At 39.4% G+C, this 17,262-nt stretch overlaps 1 long non-coding RNA gene across 1 annotated transcript in view; it reads left to right on the top strand.

Moving 5' to 3' along the window:
* LOC145526261 (uncharacterized) overlaps positions 1 to 16,915 on the top strand; it is a 129,104-nt gene extending 112,189 nt beyond the window's left edge. The window contains exon 2 of the long non-coding RNA XR_014068808.1: positions 13,708 to 16,915. This is a non-coding gene — a long non-coding RNA (uncharacterized LOC145526261). The remainder of the gene's footprint in view (positions 1 to 13,707) is intronic.
* Positions 16,916 to 17,262: the final 347 nt, after the last annotated feature.

Genomic DNA, 17,262 nt, shown 5'->3' with positions numbered 1-17,262 from the left:
ATCGAAAAAGCAAGAGAGTTCCAGAAAAACATCTATTTCTGCTTTATTGAATATGCCAAAGCCTTTGACTGTGTGGATCACAATAAACTGGAAAATTCTGAAAGAGATGGGAATACTAGGTTACCTGACCTGTCTCTTGAGAAACCTGTATGCAGGTCAGGAAGCAACAGTTAGAACTGGACATGGAACAACAGACTGGTTCCAAATAGGAAAAGGAGTACGTCAAGGTTGTATATTGTCACCCTTATTACTTATCTTATATGCAGAGTACATCGTGAGAAACGCTGGGCTGGATGAAGCATGGGCTGGATGAAGCATAAGCTGGAATCAAAATTGCCAGAGAAATATCAATAACCTCAGATATGCAGATGACACCACCCTTATGGCAGAAAGCAAAGAAGAACTAAAGAGGCTCTTGATGAAAGTGAAAGAGGAGAGTGAAAAAGTTGGCTTAAAGCTCAACGTTCAGAAAACTAAGGCCATGGCATCTGGTCCCATCACTTCATGGCAGATAGATGGGGAAACAGTGGAAACAGTGGCTGACTTTATTTTTGGGGGCTCCAAAATCACTGCTGATGGTGACTGCAGCCATGAAATTAAAAGACATTTACACCTTGGAAGGAAAGTTATGACCAACCTAGATAGCATATTAAAAAGCAGAGACATTAGTTTGTCAACAAAGGTCCGTGTAGTCAAGGCTATGGTTTTTCCAGTGATCATGTATGGATGTGAGAGTTGGAATATAAAGAAAGCTGAGTGCCAAAGAATTGATGCTTTTGAACTGTGGTGTTGGAGAAGACTCTTGCGAGTCCCTTGGACTGCAAGGAGATCCAACCAGTCCATCCTAAAGGAAATCAGTCCTGGGTGTTCACTGGAAGGACTGATGTTGAAGCTGAAACTTCAGTATTTTGGCCAGCTGATGCGAAGAGCTGACTCATGTGAAAAGACCCTGATGTTGGGAAAGATTGAAGGCAGGAGGAGAAGGGGATGACAGAGGATGAGATGGTTAGATGGTATCACTGACTCAATGGACATGAGTTTGGGTAAACTCCAGGAGTTAGTGATGGACAGGGAGGCCTGGTGTGCTGTGGTTCATGCGGTCGCAAAGAGTCGGACACGACTGAGCGACTGAACTAACTAACTGAGACCTTACCACTTTTCGCTTCCCCTAATCCCCCTCTCTGCCTTTCCCAGAGTATCTGTCACAGCTTGGGGACCCAAATTATCAAGGCCAATTAGTCTGGTCCAGGTCTGTGACCTAATTCAGCATAAGCCTCCAATTCATGCATACAGTAGGAAACTTGTTAATTTATAACTTGCCCCACTTTAAAAGTTCCAGTCTTAACTTGAGCCAGATTTTATGTTTTTTTTAAACTGAGGTCTTTGATCTATAGGCAAGAGCTTCGCATCTTAAATAAATAACAGGTCAAATTCATATTTAGAGACATGAACCAGGAACAGCACAGTTTTCATTACTAAGACCTACTTTATGCTGGTTTCTAAATTAGAAACCCCTCCATGGAGACTGCGGGTTCGTCATTTCATGGTTTAGAAAGATTCTACCTTTGTGTCCTTGAAGTGCTCTGCTCATCCATCTCTCACCCTTGACACGCTGAACTCTTTTAGCCACACTGAACTGTCTTAGAGTTCCCTGAATGCCATGTGCTCTTTCCTGTCTCCCAACCTTTGTTGATTTTTTTTCCCCTCTGCCTAGAACACCTTCCAGATACTCTACTGGGTTCCTTTCATGTGGATATTTCATTCAAGTTCTCAAGTTCCTAGTTTATATACTATCTCTTCCTGTAAGTCTTACTGACTTAACACTCTACCAAGCCGTGGTTAAAGGTTCTTTCTCTTTGTAACCTTGATACCTTATACTTAACCAGTCAAAGTAACTGTAAATTGCAAAGTACTTTTACCATAGGTATCGTTTACATAAGAGTATTACCTCTTTTCTTGACTCTACTCCTCTTTAGCCTGTGAGCTTTGGAAGACAAGGACTTATTCACAGCTGTTGTGATGCAGTTTGACATACTGCAGGCAGCCAAAGTCATGAGTTTCCCTCATTTTCCGGGAAGAGAGTCAATATATTAGTTATTAATAATAATAGTACTATTACTACTAATAATTGCAGCCAACATGTGTTGATTACATTGTACTATATAATTGTACATTGTACTATATAATTTATTTTCATTATCTCACTTAACCATCCTAAAAACTCTTAAGAGGTAAGTAGTATTACTATTATCCCTTAGAGGCGAAGAAGCTGAACCATAGAGCAATAATTAACTTATCTGAAGACATGGTTTTCTCAGGATGCCTCTGACTGCAAGTATCAGAAACCCAAAAGTAAAATGCTTTTAAAAAGTAAGGAAAATTTATTTTCTTATATAACATCAAGTTCTTCTAAATGACAGCTACAGAGGACTGCATAATTCAGCGGGTTAACAACTTCGTCTATCAGTTCAGTTCAGTTCAGTCGCTCAGTCGTGTCTGACTCTTTGTGACCCCATGGACTGAAACATGCCAGGCCTCCCTGTCCATCACCAACTCTCGGAGTTTACCCAAACTCATGTTCACTGAGTCGGTGATGCCATCCATCTCATCGTCTGTCTTCCCCTTTTCCTTCTGCCTTCAGTCTTTCCCAGCTTCAGGGTCTTTTCAAATGAGTCAGCTCTTCACATCAGGTGGCCAAAGTATCAGAGTTTCACCTTCAACATCAGTCCTTCCAGTGAACACTCAGGACAGAACTCCTTGCAGTACAAGGGACTCTCAAGAGTGTTCTCCAACACCACAGTTCAAAAGATTAATTCTTCAGTGCTCAGCTTTCTTTATAGTCCAACTCTCACATCCATACATGACTACTGGAAAAACTATAGCCTTGACTAGATGGACCTTTGTTGACAAAGTAATGTCTCTGCTTTTTAATATGCTGTCTAGGTTGGTCATATCTTTCCTTCCAAGGAGTAAGCATCTTTTAATTTCATGGCTGCAGGCACCATCTGCAGTGATTTTGGAGCCCCAAAAAATAAAGTTTGTCACTGTTTCCACTGTTTCCCTATCTATTTGCCATGAAGTGATGGGGCCGGATGCCATGGTCTTAGTTTTCTGAATGTTGAGCTTTAAGCCAACTTTTTCACTCTCCCCTTTCACTTTCATCAAGAGGCTCTTATTTCTTCACTTTCTGCCATAAGGGTGGTATCATCTGCATACCTGGGGTTATTGATATTTCTCCCGGCAATCTTGATTCCAGCTGTACTTCATCGAGCCCAGTGTTTCTCATGATGTACTCTGCATATAAGTTAAATAAGCAGGGTGACAATATATAGCCTTGACATACTCCTTTTCCTTTTGGAACCAGTCTGTTGTTCCATGTCCAGTTCTAACTGTTGCTTCCTGACCTGCATACAGATTTCTGAAGAGGCAGGTCAGGTGGTCTGGTATTCCCATCTCCTTCAGAAGTTTCCACAGTTTATTGTGATCCACACAGTCAAAGGCTTTGGCATAGTCAGTAAAGCAGAAATAGATGTTTTTCTGGAACTCTCTTGCTTTTTCGATGATCCAGCAGATGTTGGCAATTTGATCTCTGGTTCCTCTGCCTTTTCTAAAACCAGCTTGAACATCTGGACGTTCACAGTTCACATACTGTGGAAGCCTGGCTTGGAGAATTTTGAGCATTACTGCGCTAGCATGTGAGATGAGTGCAGTTGTGTGGTAGTTTGAGCATTCTTTGACATTGCCTTTCTTTGGGATTGAAATGAAAACTGATCTCTTCCAGTCCTATGGCCACTGCTGAGTTTTCCAAACTTGCTGGCATATTGAATGCAGCACTTTCACAGTGTCATCTTTCAGGATTTGAAATAGCTCAACTGGAATTCCATCACCTCCACCAGCTTTGTTTTTAGTGATGCTTTTTAAGGCCCACTTGACTTCACATTCTAGGATGTATGGCTTTAGGTAAGTGATCACACCATCATGATTGTGAAGATCTTTTTTGCAGCCAAAGATGGTGAAGCTCTATATAGTCAGCAAAAACAAGACCAGGAACTGCCTGTGGCTCAGATCATGAACTCCTTATTGCCAAATTCAGACTTAAATTGAAGAAAGTAGGGAAAACCATAAGACCATTCAGGTGTGACCTAAATCAAATCTCTTACGATTGTACAGTGGAAGTGACAAATAGATTTAAGGTATTAGATCTGATAGAGTGCCTGAAGAACGATGGGTGGAGGTTTGTGACATTGTATAGGAGGCAGGGATCAAGATCATCCTCAAGAGAAAGAAGTGCAAAAAGGCAAAATGGTTGTCTGAGGAGGCCTTACAAATAGCTGTGAAAAGAAGAGAAGCGAAAGGCACAGGAGAAAAGGAAAGATACACTCATTTGAATGCAGAGTTCCAAAGAATAGCAAGGAGAGGTAAGAAAGCCTTCCTTGGCAATCAATGCAAAGAGATAGAAGAAAACAATAGAATGGGAAAGACTAGAGATCTCTTCAAGAAAATTAGAGATTCCAAAGGAACATTTCATGCAAAGATGGGCACAATAAAGAGCAGAAATTGTATGGAACTAATGGAAGCAGAAGACATTAAGAAGAGGTGGCAAGAATACACAGAAGAACTATAAAAAATCTTCATCTATAATTTAGGCTTTTCCCACCTTTTTGTTCTACCTCCCTGTTTGTCAGACCCTTCCTCTGGCTAATTCATCACATGAGAGCCATAGTTCCAGGCCTCACATTCATCCATATCATACCCAGTGAAATAAGAGATATGTCTCTTTTTATCAACAAGGCAGCCTGTTCAGCAGTCATCTGGTAGAATCCTACTCATATATCATAGGCCATATGGGATCACATGTTTACCTTTAAACCAATCAGTGGTAAGACGAATGCAATTACAACTCAAGACTTATCTGGGAAACAGGGATAGGGCCACCAAAGAGAAAGGTAGGCATGTAAAGAAAATAATGGACTGTCGACTGGAAAAGGCAGGATTAGGAAGATGGAGTTTTGGCTGAACAACTCTCAGAGTCTGCTGAAGTTTGCAAGTGGTAAAGTCAACATTCAAAACATAGGCAGTCTGACTCTAAAGTCTGCATTTCTATACAAATTTTAGATTTAGCATGTCAAGTTTTTTAAAAACAGTATCTTTTGATTTGGCTTACATTGAACCCATAAATTAATTTATGGAGAACTGAAATTTTGACAGTATTGAATGGCATATTTGTTTTCCCACTTAGGTAGGTTTTCTGTAATTTCTCAGCATTGTTTTATGGGTTTTTGTCTATAGATTTTGTAAGTATTTGTGAAATTTAACTCTTGTTATGGTTTTTGGTGCAGTTATAAATAGCATTGTTAGTTTTATTTTTTAAATTTCAGTTTTTAGTCATTTCTTGTGAGACTGTAGAAAGGACACTACGTTTTATATTTGAGCTAATAATAGCCTTACTAAGGTTACTTATTAGTTCAAATAATTTTTTGAAGATTTCTTGGGATTTTTTTATGTAATTATGCCAGCTATGAATGAGGACATTTATGCTTCATTTACAATCTACATAGTTTTTATTTATTTTTTTCTTGCCTATTTCAGTAACCAGGATGTCCAGTGCAATATTGAATAAAGTGATGAAAGCAGACACCTTATCTTAGGAGGAAAATATTAAGTTTTTCATTATAAAATATGATATTAGCTAAAGGTCTTATTTAGATGCCCTTTTTCAGTTTGAGGAAAACTCATTCTATTTTTATTTTACTCAGAATTTTTTATCATAAGAAAAATCAAATTTTGTCAAGTGCTTTTATGTATCCATTGAGATTATCTTACAATTTTTATTGTAGAATCTGTTGATACGGTAAATTATATTGATAGATTTTTAGATGCTGAAGCAATCTCACATTCTTCAAATAAACCCTACTTGCTGTGCTGTGTTCAGTTGTGTCCGACTCTGTGACCCCATGGACTGTAGCCTACCAGGCTCCTCTGTCTGTGGAATTTTCCAGACAAGAATACTGGTATGGGTTGCCATTTCCTACTCCGGGGGATCTTCCTGACTCAGAGATAGAACCTGCATCTCTTGTGTCTCCTGCTTGGCAGGTGGTTTCTTTACCACTGTGCACCTGGAAAGCCCACTTAGTCATAATACATTACCCTTTTTTAAAGGATTTTATTTGTTAATGCTTTGTTAAGAATTTTCACTTCCCTGTGTATAAGGATTATTTATTTTCTTTTAATATCACTATCATATTTTGGTATTGGAGTAAAATAAGTCAGAAAGTGTTCCTTCCTTTTCTAGTTTGCATCGACTTGGCATAATTTCTTCCTTAAAATGTCCTAGGTGCTAGAATTTGTCAGAGAAGCTGTCTGAACCTAAAGGGCTTTTGAGGGAATGAGACAAGGAGAAGGATTTAACTATAGATATAAATTTTTAATGGATCTAGAGGTATTCAGATGGTCTGATTCTTCTTGAGTGGACTGTGATAAGATGTGTCTTTCAAGAAATGTGTCCATTTGATCTGAATTCTCAAATTCATTGACGTAAGTTTTTCATAACTTATATTTTTAGTATCTGTAGTTATATCCCCTACTTCCTTACACTGGTCATTTGTGTCTTCTCTCTTTTTTTTATTGGTCTGACAAAAGGGGATTGTTTCCATTGATACTGAATATATGTGTGTTCGACAGACCACAAGATAGGCTGTTCTAATTAGCATAAAGTTCAAGTCAAATCATAGATAAGCCATGGACAAGCCAGAATGACTTCCTCATACCTCAATAAATTCAATATCCAGAGGTCCAAATTGAAACAGAAGATTCAGGTGGTAACAGAATTCAGCTTTATACTTTCACAGATTGGTGTCTGTGATTCAGATAAGACATTTGGAAACTGTAATTTGTATTAGGAAACAGTGTTTAGCATAACAGATTTTGGAAGAGATGGATAAGTCTGCACAGTAGCCAGAGTCCATGGTACTATCCAGGCTTAGAATTGTCAGTCTTATTCATTTGTTTAAAGTGGTCTTCCTGGTACAGGTAAGTAAGCACTGGCTGATGTGTCCTTTGCTCAAAGATAGGCAAGGGTTGTTAATTAGTGAGGGAACTGAATGTTGAGGGAGATTGGAGGCATCATACACTAGAAGGTTTCTTTACTGAGGAAACTCTATGACTCTTCCTTCTCAGCCCTGTCTCTCATCTCTTTCCCAGAAATTTCTTTGGCTATTTGCCTGTCATCATAACCACCTTGCTGCTCTATTACTGCTTGTAGCTTTCCAAGGTGATATTTGCATAGGAAATCCTGTCTAACTCAATCTGTTACTAGCATATAGACAGCAATAACTGAGCCAGACATGAAACCTTTTGAATGCAGCTTCACCTGCTCAGTGGAAGCCCCTGCCTTTTGGGTCTACATCATGGTTCTTCCCTCTTCCTCTCAGGGTGACCTCATGGCAGCTCCCAGTTCCTTCTGCTTCTCTGTCGCCCTGAGTGGTTATATGAAAGCGTCACTCTTCTATACTATCCTGGCTGATACTATCATGGTTGGACTTCAGATGTGCTGAGGTCCCAGGAGGCTCAGGAGCAGAAATAAAATAACAGAAGAAACTGGATTCAAACTTTGAAAGAGGAGTTGCTTTTGAAACTAGTCAAAAACCTTGGCAAAGAAATTAGGGCCAGGTATGGTGGGTGAATTATAGGTGATAGTACAGAATCAGGGGAGGAGTAGAAATGATGAATGAGGAACAGGGTTTGAGATGAAATCAGCTGAGTTAGCTTTGTCTGCTTGTTTTCTCCCAGATCATTAAGTAGGCATGACTAATCCACACATGTGCCCACTTCCCCATGAGGTGGCATTGCTCAAACCCTGCAACCACTCCTCCCCAGGCTTTTTGATGTTCCACCCAGTTTTGCCCAATGTTTGCTTTTTATTTCCCATTCCATATCTTTTCTTGCCAGCATTTAAAGATTAGGTATCCTTTTATATTTCTTTATGATATTTTCTGGTTCTCAACATCTGTATCATACCAGGTCAGTGCCTGGTTCTAGCCTTAAGGCTGTATCCAAATCACCCCACCGGTCAGTTGGTCAGCTGGCTTTACTGATGTCCTAATCAGACTATCCAAGCCCCTTTGAGCAAAAGTCCAGACAGCTACTAGTGACAATCATTCAGTATTTTTTATACTTAGTTATAAGCCTGTATTTTACAGATATGACTGTATTATGGGCTCTGAGTGAGGAAGGCTAGGAAGGATGAAGTGGGTAGGTGGCATCCATCTTTTCAGCTCTAGTTCTTGCAGGAAGGCAACAGAATGATGGCTAAGCCTGGGCCTCCTAGAATGTACCACAGGTCTTAAAAAAGTTACTGAGTTTTGAGGAAACATCCTCTTCATCAATTGTGGTGCCACTATCCAGAGGCTCTAGGGGAGAGTCTAGTTTATCTGATTAGTTGTAAATGAGAAGGGCACGTAGGATGATTGAGGGTCATGTGTGCCTTGGGCAGAAATATGAGGTGAAGCCAGTTTACAAATTGGACCTGGCCCCAAGTATTTCTTCCTTTCAACTCTGAGTATGTAGAGGAGGTAGCTCATTTTAAAATATGTTGACTATATCTTCTAATTAAACACTGAAAACTACTTTTTAATATATATTCAAAATGATAAAATAATTGCTAAATTATGTAGATTTTTATGGTGGGCTTGAAACAAGCCGATTTTTTTAAATTGGCACCTTTTGCTGATTCGAAGATGTTAATCACAGGGACCCTAATGGGCCTATCAGACTTCTCTAATATATTCAAATAAAATGAGCAAAATCATTAAATGCCCAAATATTGATTTAAAGTGCTCCAAGTGGTAATGAAATTTGGCTCTCTACTTGAGACAGGGCACACTGGCTGTGTACTTTAATTTCAAGGAAACTGCTGAAGTGTGAGAAGGGTGGAGATGCATCAGAGAAAGAGGAGAGAGGGGAGAGTGAGCTGAGCTTAAGGAACACAAGATACCAACCACTCGGCTAGAATGAACCATTGGTTTAGACAGAGAGAAGGTAATAGTTGAAAGGGTCTTATTATCCCAATAGAATTGTATAAGTATCCAAGGTTAGTGCCAAGACACTAAACTCAGATTGGCTTTAAAAAGGGGTGAAGAGAGAAGAAAATGTCCAACATTGGGCTCCAGCTCTTTGCCTTTCAAGACCAGCATGAAATAAAACTTAAAAAGAATGTCCATCATAGATAAAGCAAGTCCATGCACACTCCTGACCCAACACTCATGTATTAGTTTCCCATTCCTATTAGTTTTTTATTCCTATTCCTGCCGTAAAAAGTAACTCCAAACACTGTGGCTTGAGACAGCAGAAATTTATTCTCTCAGAGTTTTGGGGAACAGAAATCTAAAGGTGTGTCTTGGATTATACTCCCTCCAGAGCTTCTAGAAAAGAATGGGTTCTTCTTCCATCATTTGGTGGTTGCCAGCTTCCTTGACTTATGGCTGCTTCACACCAGTCTCTGCCTCTGCCCTTTCCTCTGTGCGTCGCTGTTTTCTCCTCTTCTATCTATCTCAGAAGGACGCTTGTCATTGGATTTAGGGCCCACCTGGATAATCCAGGATGATCTCAAAATCCTCAACTTAATAAAATCTGTAAAAACACTTTTCTCAAATAAGGTAACATCATAGTTTCTGGACAGTTATTCATTATTGTGGTGTCCACACCTGCATATGGTAAAAACCTTCTTGCTCTTCCCACCAAGGCATATCTTTTTAGGGGTTACCATTTGATCTGCTACTATTAATTATGTCTTTAGTTCACCCTGGGCAAATTTTCTTAGGAGCACTACCTACAGGATGAAGAGAAACCAAGCGGTATATTTTATGGAAAGTTAAATGTCAAGAAGGAGCTAAGGTTGTATTCAGAAAGATGGATGAGGGAGTGTTTCTGGCAGAGGAAACGGGTTGTGACTAGGCCTGGAGGCAAGGGTGACTACTGGTGGCCATCTAGGAGAAGAAAGAAGAGCAATATTGAGGGGCAGAGAGCATGGGGGCTGTGGTGATGGAGAAGCCATACGGAGCAGGGCCTGGCAGACCATACAGAGTTTGGATATATCCTGAGGATAGGGGCTTCCCCAGTGGCAAAGCGGTAAAGAATCTGCCTGCAATGCAGGAAACCCAGGTTCAGTCTCTGGGTTGGGAAGATCCCCTGGAGAAGAGAATGGCAACCCACTCCAGTATTCTTGCCTGGAGAATCCCATGGACAGAGCCTGGAGGGCTATAGTCCATGGAGTCACAAAGAGTCAGACACGAGTGAGTGAACTAACACTTTCACTTTCAAGGGGAAGTTGAAGACAGTTTTAATCTGAGAAGGGATATAACTTGCATCTTAGGTGTAAGAAGGAGCTCTGGAGGTAAGAAGATCAGTTGGGGACCTGTTATAGGTGAGGAAACCCGGGCTATGTTTGTGGCGATATACTGAAAGAAATGAGGATGGGTTTTTCTCATTGTTTAGGACATGAGATCAATAAGAAGAGCAAGTAACTAATTGAATAGAGTGTGCCATTGACCCTGACCTCAGTCCCTTTTCAGATGGTTCAATTCTTTTTTGAAACACATTCAAATCTGACCTATTTCTGTCTCTATCTTCAGTTTATCCCTTGTTTTGTCTTCCTTGAATAGGTCTTTAACCCACGCCGATTCTGATCTTTGTTATTTTTTTGGTCAGCATTAATATCCATGTGGAATCTTATCCCCCTCCTCTGTCGTGAGTTTGGCAGCAAATACCTAGAAACAGCAACTGGAAATTGGATTGCAAGATCACATGATGGCTAGATCATGAGTATAACCCTCCTCTGCTTTCTGTGTGCCTATTAAAATGATCAAGAAGATAAAAAAGAAAAGAAAAGAAAAAGCAAGCTTTACTGCTAGAAATTATGGTAAAGTGACAGATACACAACTTGTTAAAGACACAAAGTGGTTTTTTAAAAATCAATGAATCATTTATTTGGACAAGACAAAAAAAAATCTCCACATTGTTTTCTTTTAAACTGAAAGTAGAATATTTTAAATATAGAGTTGACCCTTGAACAACATGGGTTTGAACTTTTTGGGTCCACTTCTGCGTGGATTTTAAAAAAAAATTGTACTATAGTAATATACTATCTGTAGTTGGTTGAAGTTGTGGATGTGGAATTAGTGATATGGAGGGCTGGCTGTAAAGTTATATGCAAGTTCTCCACTGTACGAGGGGTTGGTGCTCCATTCCTCCTGTTCAACTGTATTAGTTCTCTTTTTTGACAGAATTCTTTTCAATCTGGTCTCAGAAACTGATTCTCATTTTAGGATTCACATTTGAGTAATGCATATGTACCCATTGTGGGCTTCCCTGGTAGCTCAGGCAGTAATGAATCTGCCTGCAATGCAGAAGAGACTTGGGTTCCATCCCTGAGTTGGGAAGATCCTCTGGAGAAGGAAATGGCAACCCACTCCAGTATTCTTGCCTGGGGAATCCCAAGGACAGAGAAGCCTGGTGGGTTACGGTCCATGGGGTGATAAAGAGTTGGACATGACTGAGCGACTAATGCTTTTACTTCACTTCATGCACCCAATACAGCTAAAAAGATGGTACTTGAATCCTGGGCAGTTCTTCATTATTGTGATGTCCATACCTGCATATGGTGAAAAAACCTTTTTGCTCCTCCCAGCAAGTCCCTTTATTCCAGCCAATTCTGACCTTCTTTACATAAGCCAGATTCTCATAAATAATCATAGATAATCAACTTCACTATTATCTTCTTAGGATTTTGACATCTTCATGATCTTTTCCAAGTACTTTGGTTACTCAGTGAACTGTTGAAATGTCTTATTTACCCTTCAGCTTAAAACAAAACAAATCCACAAAACTATTCCTAATAACAGAGATAGAAGTTTAAGAAAATTATCTGGAAAAAGAAATAATTGGGGGAGGAGCATGGCAAGCAGATTCAGGAGGTTCAAAATATATAGGATAATTCAAGGAGGAGAGAATTGTGTAAACAGAAAACAAGAGAGGAAAAACCTACTGATGATGGAACAAAATTTATTTTTAGATTAGAGGGGCCCACTGTGCACCAAGCAAACTGAATAAAACAATTAAACATCTGGATTTATGCTGGTGACTTTTTTAAAAAATTAGAAGTAAACAAAGCACAATAGGCATGTAGACAGAAAAGCAGTCATCAGAAAAAGAAGTAAACAACACAAGCTAGACTGACACTTCTGGAAAAACAAGCAAACAAACAAGCCAACTAAATTCCAATAGTCAAAAAATTACTTCTACAGAATATAAGAAAAAGAATTAGAATTGTGACTGAAGTAGTTAAAACAAATTAAGTAGTCTTTCCTATAGGAATGCAAGGAAAGAGTATTCTTGGTTCCGGAAGGGCTGAGTTGGTAAACTGTTCTGAGCCCTCTCTGAGAAAAAACAAAGTATGTGTGATGGTAAAGTAAAGTAATATTTATAACCTTAAGTTATGAGGAAAGATTTCAGTCAATGTATGAACCATTAGGTAAAGAACTCAAGAACTGAAATGTCACAGTATAAAATAACTAGTGGTGAACAAAGAAAATCAACAAAGTATGGATTTGTGTAGTGCATAGAATATAGACATACATATATTGAAAGGAGATAATTTTAAAATGATATATAACTGTTGATAGTAATCCAATAATAATCAGGGTCTGAAATCCAAGATCATAAAATCAAAGGGAAAAATGTACTCAGTTCTTCATGTAATACAGGCAGGAATCAAGAGCGCTGACTCATAGCCAAGAGATGGAAACAGTGTCCATCAACAGATGAGTAGATAAAGAAGATATGGTAAATATATACAGTGGAATATAACTCAGCTATTAAAAAGAACAAAATAATATTATTTGCAGCAACATGGATGCAAGTAGAGATTATCATACTAAGCGAAGTCAGAAAGAGAAAGACAAATACCATATGATATCACTTACTTGTGGAATCTGAAAGATGACACAAATAAACTTATCTATGAAACAGAAACAGAATCACAAACAGAGAGAAAAGACTGGTAGGTGCCAAGGGGGGGCGGGTGGATGAGGGATGAATTGGGAGTTTGGGATTAGAAAATGCAAATAGACATATATAGAATGGATAAACAACAAGGTCCTACTATAGAGCACAGAGAACTATATTCAGTATCCTGCGATAAACCATAATGGAAAAGAATATGAAAAAGAATATGTATGTATAACTGAGCCACTTTGCTATACAGCAGTAATTAACACAACATTGCAAATCAACTATACTTCAATAAAAAAATAAATAAAAATTTAAAAAGAGCATTGATTCATTTTCAACACTGATGAAAAGTCTTAAAATGAAACTTGAAGATACTTTCTAATAGAATAAAAAGTAATATATTCCTTTTAAATGAATGAAAAATAAAAATAAAAAAGACATTAGTAGAAGGACTTCCCTGGTGATCCAGTGGTTAACAATACACCTTCCAGTGCAGGAGACAAGGGGACAAGCTGCAACTGCTGAGCCCATGCTCTCTGGAGACTATGTGCCGCAAGCCTGTGTGCTGCAATGAAGGGCCTGAGTGTCGCAACGCAAGATCCCACATTCTACAACTAAGACCCGATGCAGCCAAATAAATAAGTATTTTTAAAAAGACATTACTAGAAACAGCATTCATCAATCATAGCTTCCCTTTTACAGGTGCCATCTCTGGAAACCAGTCCTCTGCCTAGAGCCCCAGCAGCCAGAGTATGCTACTGAACCCACACAACAGGGCGAATACTGAACCAAGGATGCAGTTCAGAGGTAGGCCTGAACCATCACATTTTTTTTCTGCTTGGAAATTTGAACAATAAAGCATGAAGACTCTGGTCAGCACTCCCTCTGGAGTAGCTCTGTAGGTCACCTCAGCCTCAGGTGAGTTGATCAGAGTGCTGTGTGTAAATAGGAGAAGTGACTTGCTGAAATAAACTTCAGAATGGAGCAAGCACCCAGAAGAAAGAGGTGAGTGCTTTTATCTATAGATGTTGTCTTTCTATATAAAGACAAGAAAACTGCTTCACCTCTGAGAAAGTGTAGAGCTTTCTGTTCCTTATAAATAAGATTCTTAAAAGTCACTACCCTTAGCAAAAGAAAAAGCAATGGAACATGAAAGCAACAAATATTACAACATTGGTGATATGAAGTTTAATAGTCCTCATATCAGATATAAATGGGTTAGAAGTTCCTAATAAAAAATAATAATATAAGTAACAATTCTCAGATTGCCCCATCACTCCTGTGAAAGGTGAAGAACCATCTGATTATAAGAATAAGACAGAGATGACTTTGGAAATTAAGTGGCTCCTGCACTGTGGGAGAGCCGGTACCTATTTCTACTCTGCTCTCCACCCTGTCACCACTGTTTGGTATTGTTATATTGTTAAGTGCAGGTGATCATCTTTTGAAAAGCAAAGAACATTTTCCTGATATACTTCCTTCTTCCTGCCCCTTAATGAATTTGTGGTTACCAGTAAATAAGATCTTTTGTGTATGGCGGTGGATAGCATAGTGATGGCAAGGAGAAGAAGCAGAATCTCTGTAGATGTAGTTTATCTGGAAACAGAGTGATGGCTTTTCCATGTGTGTTTGAAACACAACTCCTGGGTCAGCTCAGGGTTTGCCAAGTGAACTTGGATAAGAAAGTAACATTTTACAGAGTGCCTACTAAGTGTAGGCTCCTTGCCTGGTCTTTTAAAAACTTGAAACTATTCCATATCAGTGATTTTAGGAATCTGATAAAAGGCTGCTGCAGCCATCCAAATGTTGGCTCAAAGATTGCTAAGGGATACTTCCTATCTGTTTGCTTCGGGCCTCTTGAATTTTGTCTTCTTTCCATTTCAGTCTTGTTTGCTTTTATATCTGGTTTCTCTCTGTCTGTCTTGACTTGGATTAATGAGCCTTTTAAAGAGCATTTCCCCAGAATTCAAAGAAAAACATATTCCATTGGTTGAACAAAGCATGAGCAAGCAACTAATACATTCCATGAACATTTGGTGCATTCTTTTCCCCCAAAAGAGTCCTCAGGTGTCAAGCACCACTGCTGTGAATGAGGCAGGGGGCCTCTCCTACCATATCCTGCCCCGACCTCTGGGTCTCCACCTACTCTTAGCCAGACCCCTGCTTGCCAGGACAGGGGGATGACCACCATGGCTTCTGCACTGTAGGTTTCTATCCTCATGACATCTAATCCTTTATCTACCTTTTACCAAGGTTTTAGTATCTACCTTTTACCAAGGAGGAGCATGTGCCCTACACATAAAAGTCAATTGCTCATGGTTCCAATGCTATAAAATAGAAGGATCAGGATTCAAATCCAGATTTGCCTGATTTCAAAACGTGTATGCTTCATAGTCTACTGCAAAACATTCATTTATTTAAGAAGCCATGTGAGAGCATCAAATTAAAGAGTTGTCAATCCTCCTGGCCAAAGGGTGCTGTCAAAAGAGATCCTTCACTATAGAACAGCAAATATAAGCATTGGGGTTCTGTGTTTCTGTATTGTCTTCCTACCAGAAGGTGGTACCAGAAAACCCAGCCCATGTCTCATTTTCTCTTGTGCCCTGGATGGTGCCTAGCTTCTGGCACTTGATAAATGCCCATGGATTTATGTGTGCCATGGGCACAGTGAGACATGGGACACACTGAGAGAAAGTGTAGCATTGGGCTCTGGGGTTCAACCTTTCTCCTCTTCAGTCACACACAAAACATGACCTGCCCCTCACCAGGCCGAGCACATTCTTCAAGCAATTAGTTATCATGGTAGATGGCCCCCTCCCCACTGAGCCTTGTCTCTGCCCATTGGCATATTGTTGAATTATAATGCATTACTGATTAAAGGTGACCTCACGTCAGGCTGCAGGGTCTCCTGGGTCAGGACCAACCACAAAACTGGTTATCACAATGTTTCCTACTCCCTCCACCCCCACACTTCTCCTTTTGGTTTTGTGTGTGTGTGTGTGTGTGTGTGTGTGTGTGTGTGCTAATTTCAAATCCTTTCCCTGCATCAGTGAGCAGATGAGATCCTCAGCCAGCTTTCATCTTTCAGAAAAATGAATAGTGCAGAGAGAACATTATCAAATGAGCTGTTGAAGAAGTCAGTGAATATGTCATTGAGTGTGACTGCTTCCCGAATGAATTTAGATTTATCTCTGTTATCTACCCAGTCCCTTCCACCAGCCCCCCCTTGCCATGCTGGCCCTCAGGGCAGGCGGGTGCCCACCATGAATTCTGACCGACAGCTGTCTCTCCTGGCTGACAGATCCAGTAGGGCCTCTGAGCTTGTTCAGGAATTTGGTTTGTTAATATTATAAATGAACTCATTGGGCAGCCTTGTTAAACACCTTGTATCTCCTGCTTCTGCAATTTCTTAGAGAATTCCATTTCCATTAGGCAGATGTGGGGAAGGGGCTACACTCTCTCAAAAATTGTTTTATCATGTCAAGAGATGCTGAATGGCTATGACAATACAAAAACAAGAAAGCTTCTATTTTCCTCTTATCTGGCTACTTTACTGAAATTAGGGAACTCCAGTTCTTACACCATTCAGTCATTCATTTTCCAAATATTTTAGAACACCTATTCACATGAGGAATCACGTTAAGTGTATATATTGTTAAATAGAACAGACATGGCCCCTGCCCTTGTGTAGCATATCCTTTAGTCTATGATCTACATCAAGAAGCAGTTGCAATTGATTCCAGATTTTCAAAGGAATAGACTTTGATAACCAAGAAAAGATAGTTTTGTTTTAGGTAGAGTGTCATCATCAGAACATGATCTCTGGGGTCAGACAGGTCAATCTTCTTGGATAGAAAACAGAAACCATTGCCTCTGGAACAGGATGCTATGAATAAGAGTAGTCACAAAAGAAGGAAACTTTAAAAATTAAAGATACAGTAAAAATAATATAAAAATCCAGTGAAAATGTTGGAAGATAAAAGTAAGAAAGTAAAAAATAAAAGACAGAGATGGAAATTAGGAAATTAGAACAGATAAGAAAATTAGAGATTAAAATACCCTTCTAGCACTTGCTTAACATGAGTTCCAGAGAAAAGAGGAGAGACGAAATTATCAGAAAAGTCATACAGGAAAATTTTCCACCATTAAAAAATATGTTTCCAGATTAGAAGAGTTTACTGAGGGTTGAGAAACGGAATGAACAAAAGCCCAACCCAAGGGCACACTATTGTGAAATTTCAGGACACAAGGACATAG

This window comes from Giraffa tippelskirchi, chromosome 11 (assembly GCF_054371585.1).
Source record: "Giraffa tippelskirchi isolate mGirTip1 chromosome 11, T2T-mGirTip1v1.2.pri, whole genome shotgun sequence".
NCBI lineage: Eukaryota > Metazoa > Chordata > Mammalia > Artiodactyla > Giraffidae > Giraffa > Giraffa tippelskirchi.
The sequence above is the reverse complement of the archived record's forward strand: the minus strand, read 5'-3'. Positions and strand labels throughout refer to the sequence as shown.